We start from the raw sequence: 15,395 nt of genomic DNA, 5'->3' as shown, positions 1-15,395 counted from the left end.
TTCTTCGCTCCAGGCCCAAGAGGCCACGGATCCACCACTGACTTTTAGACACATTTTTTAATATTCCAAGCAGGTCCTACCGAACTGATAAATCAGAGCAAAACACTTACTGCATTCTAGTAAATATGGATTGTGCCTGAAACGCGCTTGTGAAGTGATTTTTATGTAGCTCTATGCTGGGAAATGACATTTATGGTCAATTTGCTACATCACTAACAGCAAATTAAAAGACCTCGGTGTCAGCGCTAAGAGTCAAAGACGCTCCAAATGTCTTTTAAGCATTTATTATTTTGGGGCAGAAACATGCAGCATTCTGTGTTGCTTCTTTTCTTGCCACGTAATAAAAAATAGTTTTAATAAATTCCAGTAATTATTATCCATTGTGCCTGGAAAAAACCCCACATGTTCCCTACCCTGTAATTGAGCTTACAGGAACCGCCGGCTGAAAGTATAGCTCGGCTGCCAATATGATGCAAGAAGCATTTTGCAACATTCAGAAGCACACGCATACGCGTTCATTGTTGTTGTGGCTCCAGATTCCCTAGAAAATTAGTTAGGCAATCGATAGTGTCATGTAGGAGCTCACTGCCACGTATCACAAGTTGGGGAACGGCTAAAGAACCGCTAACAGGGAACACTGCCAGGCACAACAAACTGGCTCATCTATATGTTATGTGTTCACGTTGGGCAGATTGTGTACAAACAATTCCCAGAGTACAATACACGTGTGGTACATGCATCAAATTTCCATAGAATCTGCTTACAGGTATAGGACCCATTATCCAGAATGCTTGGGACCAAGGGTATTCTGGATAAGGGGTCTTTCCATAATTTGGATCTCCATACCTTAAGTCTACTAAAAAATCAACAAAACAGGATTTTTTTGTATCCAATAATGATTATGTATATCTTAGTTGGGATCAAGTACAGGTACTGTTTTATTATTACAGAGAAAAGGGAATCATTTAACCATTAAATAAACCCAATAGGGCTGTTCTGCCCCCAATAAGGGGTAATTATATCTTAGTTGGGATCAAGTACAGGTACTGTTTTATTATTACAGAGAAAAGGGAATCATTTAACCATGAAATAAACCCAATAGGGCTGTTCTGCCCCCAATAAGGGGTAATTATATCTTAGTTGGGATCAAGTACAGGTACTGTTTTATTATTACAGAGAAAAGGGAATCATTTAACCATTAAATAAACCCAATAGGACTGTTCTGCCCCCAATAAGGGGTAATTATATCTTAGTTGGGATCAAGTACAGGTACTGTTTTATTATTACAGAGAAAAGGGAATCATTTAACCATGAAATAAACCCAATAGGGCTGTTCTGCCCCCAATAAGGGGTAATTATATCTTAGTTGGGATCAAGTACAGGTACTGTTTTATTATTACAGAGAAAAGGGAATCATTTAACCATGAAATAAACCCAATAGGGCTGTTCTGCCCCCAATAAGGGGTAATTATATCTTAGTTGGGATCAAGTACAGGTACTGTTTTATTATTACAGAGAAAAAGGAAATCAGTTTTAAAATTCTGAATTATTTGATGGAGTCTATGGGAGACAGGCTTTCCGTAATTTGGAGCTTTCTAGATAACGGGTTTCCAGATAAGGGATCCCATACCTGTACTAGATAAATTGTAGAGACAACCCTAAACCCTAGCATAGTGGAGACACACAAACATTGGCAATGGCATATACTGAGACCTTCCTCACTGCCCAGTAAAAATCTCCTTGGGTGCATTGTAGCCTTCACTGATAGCCAAGTGGGCAGTCATTTAAAGTCACTGATACGAGTCTTTTTGGGTCAGTTATTGTTTAATAAATAGCTCTTCCAGTAACAAAGCACCCAACACACCCAAAGTGTATGCATACGGTGATATTCTAAAACAATATGCAATTTGGCTTTATTTTGTTAAGGCTTATGAGTTGTTTAGGTTTTTACTAAGTAGCTCACCAGTTATCTGGTTGCTGTGGTTCAATGTATACTAGCAACCAGACAGTGGTTTGAATGAGAGACTGGAAGACAAAAAGAGAGGCCCCAAATAGAATGATAAGTAATACAGTGTAACGGTAACAATACAGTTGTTGCCTCACAGAGCAATAGTTATTGGCTGCCAGGGTCAGGGACCCCTAGTGGAAACCTGGGAAGTGTCAGAAGTGGAAAACAAATCATTCAAAAACAATAAAAACGAGGCCAATTGAAAAGCAGCTGAGAATAGGACATTCTATAGTTAACTTAAAGGTCAACTACCTATTTATTCTCACACCACTGCACACCAGCCCTTGTACTCTACAGGCCTGACAGTAACTTAATCCTATCAATGGTTCTATCTCATCTTGCACAGGCAAATGTAACGATGAGAAATAAAGGAGAGACTCAGAGTCTAGAGATTCTACTCATTCTGTCAGAGTTCTGGGAGACAGAGGCACAGGCCAACTGTGTTAAACATAACTGGTATGTTTGGAGTCCATGTTTATACTCATTATTGTGTTGCCTTGTATTGCCATGGCCTAGCGAGATTCCTTATCCAAAAAAATCTTGTCCTAAGCATTTCAGATAATAGATCCTATACCTGTATCTGCAGAGATACAGGTTTGTGCTAAGTTTAAGGAAAACCCAAATATTGGTCTTACAAGACAGAATGGCCAATATTTATTATTTATTTTTTATTTATATACCGTCAAATACCGTGATACCGATATAATTTTGAAAAATACCGTGATATAAATTTTTGGTCATACCGCCCAGCTCTAGGTTTTTATGCTTCATACATACAGTTCTGGGGACAGAGCCACCTCCCTACATTCTATTAAATTGCAATACACACAAAAGCTTCTCCCTATTCATACAGCGCCGCAGAATTGGGTTCCTTTGTGCAAAGTGTTACCTCTAGGGAAAATCAATAAAAATAACATGCCATAAAACTGTGTTGTGTCATATTATGTCACATGATATCATGATATTCCTGGATGTGCAGCATTACAATTACCAATGTAGTTTAACAGCTTGGCTTCCATAGATCATAAATCCAACAGTACCAGCTATCAGGGAATTAATCGGAGCGGTAGAATTTACGCTTCCAGGACTAAGGTTGCCATACCCAGGCAGATTTAAACATATTTGGGTCCTCAACACCAATTCACGTACGGGAACCCCGACAGGCCTACCCAACCAATATAGGTCCTAAAATTGGCCAGATATCGACTGGGCAGGTTTGATTACCCTGTCAGATTGGCATTTGACCCAAGGGCCAAACAATCACATTAGTCTGATGCCACACGTGGCGTTTTTACACTGCATATTTTCTCAGCCTCAAAACGCCGCACAAGCCACACAGTCCCTGACTATGGCGTTTTTCAGCCTAGTACTGGTGACATAGCAAATCCCGTTTTCATGGTGCTAATAGTGCGAAATAGTAAAAAACGCTGCGTATTTCCGCTAGGTCTGGCAGCTGCCTTTGTGTATACATAGGAATAGCTTGCTGTGCAAATACTGGCGTATTTCGGCAAACGCTTGAAGAATCCGTGGTAAGGCGTTTTCTAGCGTATTTCCGCATTGTGTGGTTTGCTTCGAGTCTTTTCAAGTTATTTCTATGGATGATGATATCGGGCGTTATTCAGCCACCGAGAATAAGAAAATACGCAGCGTAAAAACGCCACGTGTGGCATCAGCCTTGAGTTTCAAGTTTATTGTCATATACAAATAACAATGAAGCATCATTACTCTAATGAAATTTTTTTTACCCGTGTTCCTCCCAACTTTACATAGACAAAAAAAAAAAAAAAAATACAAATATTAAATATAATAAAATTGTGCAATTACTCTCCCCAACCTAGGTGGGCATATTAATGGAAAGATCTGCCTGGACAAACAAATCTTATAGTGTATGGCCAGCTTTATTCTCTGGTCTGTGCTACAACGAGATCAATTGCCTCAATATAACAGGATAAAACTATGTTCAAACAGCTTGTTTTTAGTACTGATTAAATGATCTGCACGTCATGCAATGTAGGGTACTATAGTCCGGCAAAATGACTTCACGTGCCATCTGTCTAGAATGTGTTAAGGATAGTCAGTGATTTCCCTACACTTATTTTAGAAACAGAGGACAAGAAAGCATTTCTGTTATGAACACACAGTTCTATCATCCCCCAGAGTCATTTACAACAGTGGCTCCCAATCGTATATCACTGAGACTCTGCGCAAACATCGTATTTAACAAGCAGGCCTCCCCCAAGTGAAACATCAGCGCTGATGTAATAATTATCTTCCTGCAAAAATGCTTTCTCCATAGAGGTCATTGCAAAAACAATGGGACTGTAATGCTTGGTAGAACTACTGGCAATTATCCTGAACTACAACTCCAGTCAAGCCCCAGCAAGTCTGCAAACAAGCCCTGCATATTAGCCTGGTCAAACTATCTGATACAGAATGGTTACAGTACAGTATATATATTTTTCTTTGTACAACGGATCCATAAAAACACACAAATGTCTTACATTGTAAAGTCTAGCTTTCCCACTACAGCAGTGATCCCCAACCAGTGGCTCAGGGACAACATGTTTCTCCCCAACCCCTTGGATGTTGCTCCCAGTGGCCTCAAACTAGGTGCCCATTTCTGGCTTGGAGGCAAGTTCTGAAAGCCCAGAGACACAGTTTTACTCCAAACAGAGCCTCCTTCTCTGGCAGTCCACATGGGATCACATAGAAGCCAATCAGAGCCCTTATTTGGCTTCCTCAAAGAACTTGTTTCATGCTTGTGTGGCTCACCAACCTGTGGTTGATGAGTAAGAAAGGTCGGGGATTCCTAGAGGATGTATTTTGCTCTCTAAGGCATATTTGTGGTGTCAGACATAGTTACACAGTTACTTTGAGTTGAAAAAAAAGACTCAAAGTTTAACAAGTCCATGAAGTTCAATCCTTCTCAATGATCTGCCAGTGCATGGATATATTTATATACACACACACACACACTAAAATACACTAAGGACCTTAAATATTATGCGTCCAAGATATTATTCAAGCCCTTCTGAAATCCACTATGTGAATTAGCCAACACAACATCACACTGCCATCGCTGAGACTTGTCTGTACAACATTGTCATAATTAATAATCAACCTTCTTGTTAGTTGAAACATCTTTGAAGAAGTTGTACAGTTGTTCCTGAAAGCAAGGTTATGTTTGCAACCTTACTACAACTTCCAAGACTGGGTTTTTCATTGATTATGACAAGTACAGCCCATAGTTTGGGGTCCGTAGCTTTCCTTTGCTAATGCTATAAACCTGTTAGCAGGGCTGGAACTATAGGAACAAGCCTAATGCACAGTGGTCAGGGGTTGCTAGGTAAGTACCTCTTCTGCCTACCCTACTTCTGTAACTATGAGCAGCAGCCGGCTGAGGGAGCGGCGCTTGAGTTTTCTTATTCCTCCCCCTCCCTTCACTCATCACCTCATTGGGTGCCGCTCAGTAAGGCGCTGCCTGTTAGCAAAATTGTATGCTCTAAAAGGTGTGCCTAAGTACTAATCATTGCACTAGATAAGGGCTGCCCAAATGGAGACCTATCAACTGGACTGGCTGGATGTTTCGCTAGTTATGCGACTGGCTTCCTCAGATGACTGGTGAAATGTCTTCAAGAAGACACAGCAAGTCCAGTTGATTTGACTTATTACTACAGATATACCATGACCTGGCTGAATGAGAACCTTTACAGACAGACCTTATCTGCTTGAGGGCTCCACAGACTTCTTTTTGTATATTGTATATTTCTGTGCATTTGTAACAGTTTAGTAAAGGGTACAGGGGGTAAAAAGAAAGCAAGAAAAATCTATTAATTACACATTAAACATTACATTTCTGTAGGCATACATCGGTTATTACTAAAGGTTTCATCAACCGCTTTGTGTGACGTCATTATTTTAATATATACCAGCCCTCTAACATGTCATACGACAAACTGTCGTCCTGCTACATGAAAAACGTTGCACAGCCCTGCACTGAACTATAAATGTGATCCTGCCCCTGCTGGGTAATGGGAGTTTTAGTACTGTGAGGCCTGTGAGCACTTTATGTATAGCAAGCACTTCATGTGCCACCAGCCTAAAGCTGATATTAAATCCATTGCAACCATCAGCTGATTAATTGCTGTTTACACCAACACGTCATGTGATAAAATTGCCATAAGGTCTAATATATAACATTTCCTCCTATTTCAGGAACAAGATCGATGCCTTACCTTGGTGGAAGCCTCTCAGTATATGCAGACCCTCGGCGACAGACACATCTCTGACTGAGCAAAGGTTTTTACGTGGGTAAAGGTTAGAGGCGAGTTAGTTAATATGTTAGTTTGTACAGAAATAACAGCTGTTTAATGAAAAACCACTGAAGATGAATAGGTTTCATTCCCAGACTTCACAAAAACAGCTCATGGATGAATGCGGTGCAATGTGCACATTGCAAAACACAGCACAACACAGCATTTTTTTCCAAAATGATGGCTGCTTGTTAAGTAGTTTAACAAAATGCACCAATAGAGATCCAAGTTAACTTCTACTCTGCACACCGAGCGAAAGGGTACACATCTATCTGCATTTGTGACTGGATAGGGCCTGACCCACTGCATCGATAGCAGCGAACTTTGGACTGTACACAATAGCATTAGTGCCCAGTTCCCTTGGAGTAAAGTTGGCCACACACAGGCCGATTCTAGCTGCCGATATCGGCCCCTTAGACCAATCTGGCAGCTTATCAGCCTGTGTATGGGCACTACCGATGAGATATTAATCTCGCAGGTTTGATTTTTAGTCAGATCTGGGACTGCATTGGCTCGTTGATGAGGCCCCCCCCATTGGTGGGGATATCAGCAGAATATCCGCTCGCCAAGCGAGCTGATCTTACCGTGTATGGCTACCTTTAGTCAGCTATGGGAATAAATACAAGCTGCTAAAGGAACCATGAAACTACCACCAGGTCCAGGCTGCCGGTAATTCCAGGGTTATCTAGTGCCCCTAAGTGTGATTGATGAGAGCAGGCTGGTGGGTGTAATGGTATGCTCCTTAGCCAATTTGGTGTCCATTTCAGCACTTTGCCCTTCTGCTTCCTATTGTAATGGAGCCTTTAGCCCCTTCTTAAGGATGGCAGTTTAATAACTATATTAATATGTAGTAGTTACAGCATGACAAACCATAAGATAATGTAATGTGTGCCACAAAAAAACACACAGGAGGTGACTTCAAGAGAAGAAAAGATGCTGGGCTAAAATGGGCACAAAGGGCCAGATTCATTTCCATAAGAAATCATTATTTTATGGTTTATCAGGTAAAAACTTATGGGTCCTTTGTGTCCAGATTCAATTTGAGGAGAAAAAACTTTTCTCCTAATTCCGTTCCAAGTTTTTCCCATAGAGTTTTTATGTGATAAACAGTTAGACAAGCTTTTCTCATCAAATTGAATCTGCCCTAAATTCTGAAAACGTATGCAAGTCTCCATAGAGGTCATTTAGTGACTCAGATGCAAGTGTTAGAGCAATCATTCTCCAAGCAGTTCGAGTTTGTTCTGCACTATACATCTTGTTCCAATTAGGAATCTGAATGCGAATGAGCAAGTTAGGGGGAGGGAGAGGTAACGCCTACGTGTCGCTTCCACCTGCCCCTCATGAATAAAAGCTGCCAAACGCAGACAGTGTTGTATTTATGGGTGAAATGTGGTTACTTGTTCTCTATTATGAAGCACAAAAACATTTGCCTTTGGGCGCTCACCCATGCAGCAGGGAATAAAGTGCGATAATCACGGTGGCTTGGGTCTGGTTTATGGACTTTGCACCCTGCCCCATACATGATAAATCACCCCTAATGCCTCCAGGTTTTTTTTCTAGTTTTTTGTACCTGAAATGTGGCAAAGCAGGTGATAAGAAGGCAGAAAAGGGCACCCATTGTGTTGGCACATACCAACTTCAGGATTCATTCAAGTCACAGGAGTTTCAAGTAACTTTACTGAGATGGACAAATAAAGTCAACAAAAATGTAATCCCGGGGCAGCAATGATTTATAAAAATTATATTCTTCCCAAATTCGATTGGTCATCTCAACCTTTTTTATGACCAAAATGACAATGGAAGGTTTTTTTATGCAGGTGAAAATGATTCCTTTCAATAAAGAAAGTGAAAGAATTTAAAAATTCCATCAACGTTTTTCATTTTGTCAATGTATAGCAAAGTGATCGCTATGGTAAAGAGTCATGGAGTGTCGCTAACATACTGAAGGTTTCCAAACAGTCAAATAGGACTGTCAGTGAAGATTTGACCAGTTAACCCATTTATCAAACCTGATACTTAAGTTATCAGAACTGGTCTGAATGCTATGAGCAGCCAAACACCCTTAAGTTTTACTGAGTGATAATTACCACTTCATAACTAGAATGTAACATATCCCTCAGTCCATTCCTTTGCTGAGTTTGAACCAGGTACCTAGTATATTGCATCCGGTTGCTTTAGCGCTTCCCTACTAAGGCTGGTCGGAGGTATAGGCTTACCCTGTTCTGAGGTTGCTATGGCTATCCCTGCTATCCCTAGTGCTGGTAAGTACACTCTGTTCTGCATTAATTGGCAGGTGTAGCCAATCCCTAGTGAGCTCCCAGCAGAGAGCCCTTATTTAAACCCTGACCTGGCTCCTCCCATTGCCAGTTCCTAGGTCTCTGTACCTGCTGGGCACTCTGATGGTTATTCCTAATTGCTGGGTACCCTGACCTTTGTTCGTGATTGCTGGGTACCCTGACCATTGTCCCTGTTTGCTGGGTGGGCACCCTGGCCCTGTACACTGGTTTTTGATCCTGATTCCAGACCCTATTCCTTGCTGGTTACTATGTTTCTGCTTGTATTTTTGCCTATTCTTGAACCATTCCTTCTGAGCCTGTAAGTTGTTTACTTTTATTATCCTGCCTGTTCTATACAAAGGTTGTTGTTCACTTTATGTTGGCTTAATTAACTGTTTTGTGTGCATCCTCCCCGTCTCCTTGCCAGTCTGCTCCCTCCTAACCGATACTTAAACACTAATCCAGTGGCCCCTGTGACCCTTTTGGCCCCCTAGTGGTCATTCCTATGTGGGGTTTGGGCCACTGTACATGCCATAGCCTTTATAAATAACCCCTATATTTGACTCAATTGAACATTTTTTCTTTTATAAAAAGGCAGTTCTATTACGCCAAAACAGAATGAATTTCCTTTTGATCACTTACATAGAAGCCCTGAGCGATTGACACTGCTGACCACAGGATGCTTTTAATAGATTGTTGTGATTTTCTACATAACATATTATCAAAGACTTGATCTGATTCCCACAAGTTTTATAAACTATGGTTCCACCATCCCATAAACAAAGAGGAAAGAAGCATCTAAAATGCCAATGAATTGGATGTTGTGCGCACCCACGCTGCCACCAATGCGCAATACTCTAACAAAGCCACTTTTGATTGCCTTATAGAGAGCTAAAACACTTGCATTGCAATATGCCAGAAGCCTTGTCTATTCATCCACACTGTCTATTGTATGTACATCTAACAACACAATGAATTACTGCTAACAGTTTCCCACTTTGTATGTACGTTGTACCATGGGTGTAAATCTAGTTATGCCACTGCTGCCCTACTGAAGCTTACTATCCCATTCACACACAGTAGGGTCAATTTATCAGGAGCCAACTATGTGTTTTTGGAGCGTGGAATAAAGGGGAATGCCTGGAGGAAACCAACACAGACAAGGGGAGAACATTCTGGCAGATAGTGCTCTGGCTGGAATCAAACCCAGGACACTAGAGCTGCAAGGTATCTGGCCTAACCACTGCAATAAGTCAGGTGTACAAAGCACCCTAATATTCTTGCAATGGAATGACCCCTACAATTAGCAAGCAAAGAAAGGTTGTTGCAGGTATAATAACACATATCAACCAATCAGCAGGGATGCTGAGCTTGTAAGTGCCCCAAATGCTTATGATATGTTTTTGTCATTTATTTCAATTATTAATATTTTAATTTCTTTATAAAATATGCTGGGGCTTGATAAACTGTAATAATACAACTAATAAGTGCTGCTGCGAGTGTGAATACTGGGAAAATTGCATTTTCTTACCCAGTTTCAATCCAATTAGACCTAATATTCAAGAAACAAAAGATGGCACAGCTTCCAAAACTGTATAATAAAAAAACAATGTCTAAAGAAGCCAGAAAAACAAGTGAGCTCATTTTCCCCTTACTGTTTCTTATGTTACAGTTGGCTCAATACAAGTAAATGTAAGGCTCCCAAACATTACAAACGCAGGTCGTTTATTAACGTAAGTGCTAAATTGCAATTTATTTACCCATAGCAATCAATTAGATCTTTGCTTTTTTTTTCTAACTTGACTGTTCACAGCAAAGCACTGAATGGTTGCTATTGGCAACTGCCCTTGTGAAATTTAGAACTTTATTGGTAAATATGCTTCCCGTTTGGTGTGTAAGGTGTATCAACCTGGTAACTCAGGTTCTGCCCGGGCCAAAACTAGGGGTAGCCAGTAGAGGAATGTGTCTCGGGGGCATATAGGGGGACTGTGGAGTGACAGTTGGGGATTGGAACATGTTGAAAGTGGCAGTGATGAGCAAGAAGCGGTAGGGAAGGTTCCATGCCGGCCGAGTGGTGGGGGTGGTTTGCAATGACAGTGGAGTGTGCCCTGAGCAGGGGGGAGAAAGATAAGCAAGCATGGGGGGATGCAGGCAGGGTGCCAGGCCAAGTAGTATTGCCTCTGGGTTTCACCGTGCCACTGTGGATCAGAGTTGGCACTGCAATTAAAGTTTATCACTGCTGTGGCTCTGTAGGTATGGCCCTACAATTAAAGCTTAGACCTCTGGGGCTCCGATTTGGCACAAGTAGGGTTTACGACCAACACAGTAACGTTTATCAACCTAGGTTTGGAGCTAAAAATCAAGTTTCTCACAATTCTGTTTCAGGTTTAGTGCAATGCTGGCAGTACAGCTGGGTTGGACTGGCATGCCAGATGGTAGCCCAAATGGCCCAACACAATCGGCTTATCAGTAGCATTAGTAAAGTTGGGAGGAACACTGGTCAAAAAAATTTCATTACAGTAATGATGCTTCATTGTTATTTGTATATGACAGTAAACTTGAAACTAGTCCTGTTTCTAGGCCAGTAAAGACATGCCAAGATTTTATCGACCATAGCGTGTGACTGTGGGACCTTAGATTGTAAGTTCCACTAGGCCAGGGACTGATGTATAATTTGCAGCCGTCAGCTGGCCAATGTGTTGGCGCTATATAAATATTGGATAATAATAATGGAAAAGATAATGCTGACATTTTGTTGAAGGCTGAACCTGGCCAAAATGCTGCCCATACAGCCACATTTCATTCTTTTTTTAATACAAAGCATTGACGTACATGCTGCCTGACGCCCCACGCTAGTGCGTGATCCCAACACTGATACAGTGAGCAAGTCAACTCAGGCTATGACATTTCATAGGAAATGGAAGGGAAATGGAGATCTGAAAGTTCAGGAAACACAAGTTGAATGTAGAAGAAACCGCGCCTTTCTCATTGATGAAGCAGCAGTTCCCTTTCATTTTATATCTGGTCCAAAAAACTTGGTAAGTCAGTGGAGTTCACTGTGAGCATCTATCATCTATCTATCTATCTATCTATCTGCATTGCCTATATACCATTATTGCCACTTGCCTCAGTGATTTCTAATATCCTTATCATTTACAGTAGGGGGTACATTATCCCTTATAATACATGAGTGATACTCAGAGTTCCCTGTATAACTCAGCCTGCAGCCTTGTGCCTTTATATGGTCACAGATTCCCTCAGTGACTTCTAATATCCTTATCATTTACAGTAGGGGGTACATTATCCCTTATAATACATGAGTGATACTCAGAGTTCCCTGTATAACTCAGCCTGCAGCCTTGTGCCTTTATATGGTCACAGATTCCCTCAGTGACTTCTAATATCCTTATCATTTACAGTAGGGGGTACATTATCCCTTATAATACATGAGTGATACTCAGAGTTCCCTGTATAACTCAGCCTGTAGCCTTGTGCCTTTATATGGGCACAGAATCCCTCAGTGACTTCTAATATCCTTATCATTTACAGTAGGAGGAAACACTGTTGCCGGTGAGTGGCACTCACCAATCCCGGACATGAATAACTAAATGTGGCCTCGAGCCTTTTTATGGATATGAAACGTCTCAGTGGATTTTAATATCCTTGCAACATTTTCCATATAAATAAAGCTCTGTCTATAGAACACCCTGTGTAAATATGCTTTACTGACTATTTATAGAGTAATAAAACAAACTCTATACAAATATTTCCCCTTTGAGCAAACAGTAAAACAATGGCACCACTTGTAGCCGCCCTTGGGATATTTATTTCTTTAAGCTGCGCAGTAGATATTTTTTTTCCAAGTGTCTGATTCAACTAAGTGCTCCAAATAAAGATGATAAACTTGGCAGACAGCGAGGAAAGATGGGCATATAAATGGAACACGGCACATCAGCTCTTAAAAACACAATGCTGAAATACAGGAGTCACACCGGCAACTTCTCTGCTGATCTTACATTCCATTTATTATTTATACTGCAATGCCTAAATGGGCACAAATACACATACATTAACCCAAAGGCTTGCTCGCCGAGCATTTTTGTAAACTGGTGTTTACATCTAATTAAGCATATTGTAATAAAATATTAATTACATTGTAATCATATAATAACCACTCTAATGCTTTATTTACCAGTAGGTCCTTCCAACGGACACGAGGGCCCCCATTCCAATTGGAAGAAAGGAGGTTCCGTTGAAATATTCAGAAAGGGTTTGTTACTGTGAGAGCTGTGAAGTTGTGGAATTCTCTCCCAGAATCAGTCGTACTGGCTGATACATTATATAACTTTAAGAAGGGGCTGGATGGATTCTTAGCAAGTGAGGGAATACAGGGGTAGGGGAGATAGCTCTCAGTACAAGTGAGGGAATACAGGGTTATGGGAGATAGCTCTCAGTACAAGTGAGGGAATACAGGGGTAGGGGAGATAGCTCTCAGTACAAGTGAGGGAATACAGGGGTAGGGGAGATAGCTCTCAGTACAAGTGAGAGAATACAGGGGTATGGGAGATGGCTGTTAGTACAAGTGAGGGAATACAGGGGTAGGGGAGATAGCTCTCAGTACAAGTGAGGGAATACAGGGGTAGGGGAGATAGCTCTCAGTACAAGTGAGGGAATACAGGGGTATGGGAGATAGCTCTCAGTACAAGTGAGGGAATACAGGGGTAGGGGGGATAGCTCTCAGTACAAGTGAGGGAATACAGGGGTAGGGGAGATAGCTCTCAGTACAAGTGAGGGAATACAGGGGTAGGGGGGATAGCTCTCAGTACAAGTGAGGGAATACAGGGGTATGGGAGATAGCTCTCAGTACAAGTGAGGGAATACAGGGGTATGGGGAGATAGCTCTCAGTACAAGTGAGGGAATACAGGGGTAGGGGAGATAGCTCTCAGTACAAGTGAGGGAATACAGGGGTAGGAGAGATAGCTCTCAGTACAAGTGAGGGAATACAGGGGTAGGGGAGATAGCTCTCAGTACAAGTGAGGGAATACAGGGGTAGGGGAGATAGCTCTCAGTACAAGTGAGGGAATACAGGGGTAGGGGAGATAGCTCTCAGTACAAGTTGATCCAGGGACTGGTCTGATTGCCATCTTGGAGTCAGGAAGGAATTTTTTCCCCTCTGCGGCAAATTAGAGAGGCTTCAGATGGGGTTTTTGCCTTCCTCTGGATCAACTAGTAGTTAGGCAGGTTATGTATAGGCATTATGGTTGAACTTGATGGACAAATGTCTTTTCTCAACCTAACTTACTAGAATTAGACGGGTCTATCTCATAGCAGCAGCCTTGAGCAGGGGAAACAGTAGGAATTCTGGGAAGGAAGACAAGAACTGGATCAATTTCCCATTATTATGAAGCACTGGGTTCCTAGGCTGATCAGAAGCCAATTGCAGGTTAGTTTCAGCTTTAAGACAGATATTTCACCTGAGCAAAAAAATACTTGATCCCGATCTGTCATTAACTATAACGATAATGTGTCTGACATTGCTGGTACAGCCAAACTTGGCTTCTTATATTATTATTATTTACCCCATACTTTATTTAACCCCATATATGTATGACTTAGGATTGTCAAGCTTTGAGTATTTATTTTAAATATTTTTTCTTCTGCAATACGTTTTTTCCATGACTATATGCCTACAGAATGTAAGAATGGCTTGGGTCCAGCCTGCCCAACTCGCTGGGGTTTAAGCTTAGCATCCAAAAAATGTATTACTCATTCTTAATCATGTTTTAAAAGACATTTTTTTAATCTTTTTTTTTTTTTTAAATAAAAAAAACCTGAAACTCAAGACCTATTTTTATTTGTGCATCACCGAGATGATGAGACGTAAATGAATATTGCTTGAAGACAAGAATTGGGTAGGACCACAGAGCTGTCAGCCAATCCCATGTTATGAGGGAGATAATGATCTGGTTCTGGAATATGCCTGAATTCCTTTTCACACTAAATGATAACATGAAATAAGGTCTCAAAAAAAGCCTGGAGTGGATCATTATCTCCCTCATGACATGGGGTTGGTTGACAGCTCAGGGACCAGGCTGAACCACTGAAGTAGCCTAATATGTGTGGTGTGTGTATAGATAACAAGCTCGCCTACACTGTTTATTGTATTCAGATGAGCCAATGGTCACTGGGTCTCTAAAAGGCTACAGTTAAAAATAATACAGAATATGGTTTATATTTCCTATAACTTGTGGGTGCAGAACATTTTCACATAGAACTGTATTATATTTGTTAATGTTTAGTAGATAAAACCTTGTTCCCTCATATGATAACTCCGCCTCCATTTCACCTGAAATCGGCACGGTTGGCGGCCATGCTCTCCCTCCAGTTGTGAACAAGGCACCCAGCAGTGATGTCACCCTTAGGCGCCAAGTGCACTCCTTTCTGATTGGCTCCTGCTGTAGACACTAGAAAGCAGGACTGCTAACTATGTTGATTTGATGAGGAGAAGAGAAAGGATAATATACAGTAGGACGGAATAATACATGTGCTTTGGAAAGAAGCTTCTTTTAAGGAAATATAATAGAGCCATAGACTTTAATTCCCATTAAACCAAATTCAACAGGCAGAAGCTTTACAATACAAAGCCATGTACATTTTATTGTACCTTCTTCTTCTCAACAGATATTCTACCATTACATATAATGTTAAACTCTGCCAAACAGACAATGCAGATGTTATTTCCACTTACATGACCGCAATGATACCTTGTTCACTTATACTGACTGCCAACAGGGCAA

General features: G+C 41.1%; 1 protein-coding gene across 4 annotated transcripts in view; it reads right to left on the bottom strand.

Annotated features, from left to right (window-relative positions):
* dab2 (Dab, mitogen-responsive phosphoprotein, homolog 2) overlaps nt 1–15,395 on the bottom strand; it is a 70,363-nt gene that overhangs the window by 38,415 nt on the left and 16,553 nt on the right. The window contains exon 1 of one of the 4 annotated variants that reach the window (XM_012967819.2): nt 6,244–6,344. The exons of the other annotated variants lie outside the window; for them this stretch is intronic. The gene's annotated coding sequence lies outside the window, so the exon portion shown is untranslated. Of the gene's footprint in view, nt 1–6,243; nt 6,345–15,395 lie in introns of those variants that run through there. 4 annotated transcript variants of the gene reach the window in all.

This window comes from Xenopus tropicalis, chromosome 1, assembly GCF_000004195.4.
Source record: "Xenopus tropicalis strain Nigerian chromosome 1, UCB_Xtro_10.0, whole genome shotgun sequence".
In the NCBI taxonomy this organism is placed as follows: Eukaryota; Metazoa; Chordata; class Amphibia; order Anura; family Pipidae; genus Xenopus; species Xenopus tropicalis.
The sequence above is the reverse complement of the archived record's forward strand: the minus strand, read 5'-3'. Positions and strand labels throughout refer to the sequence as shown.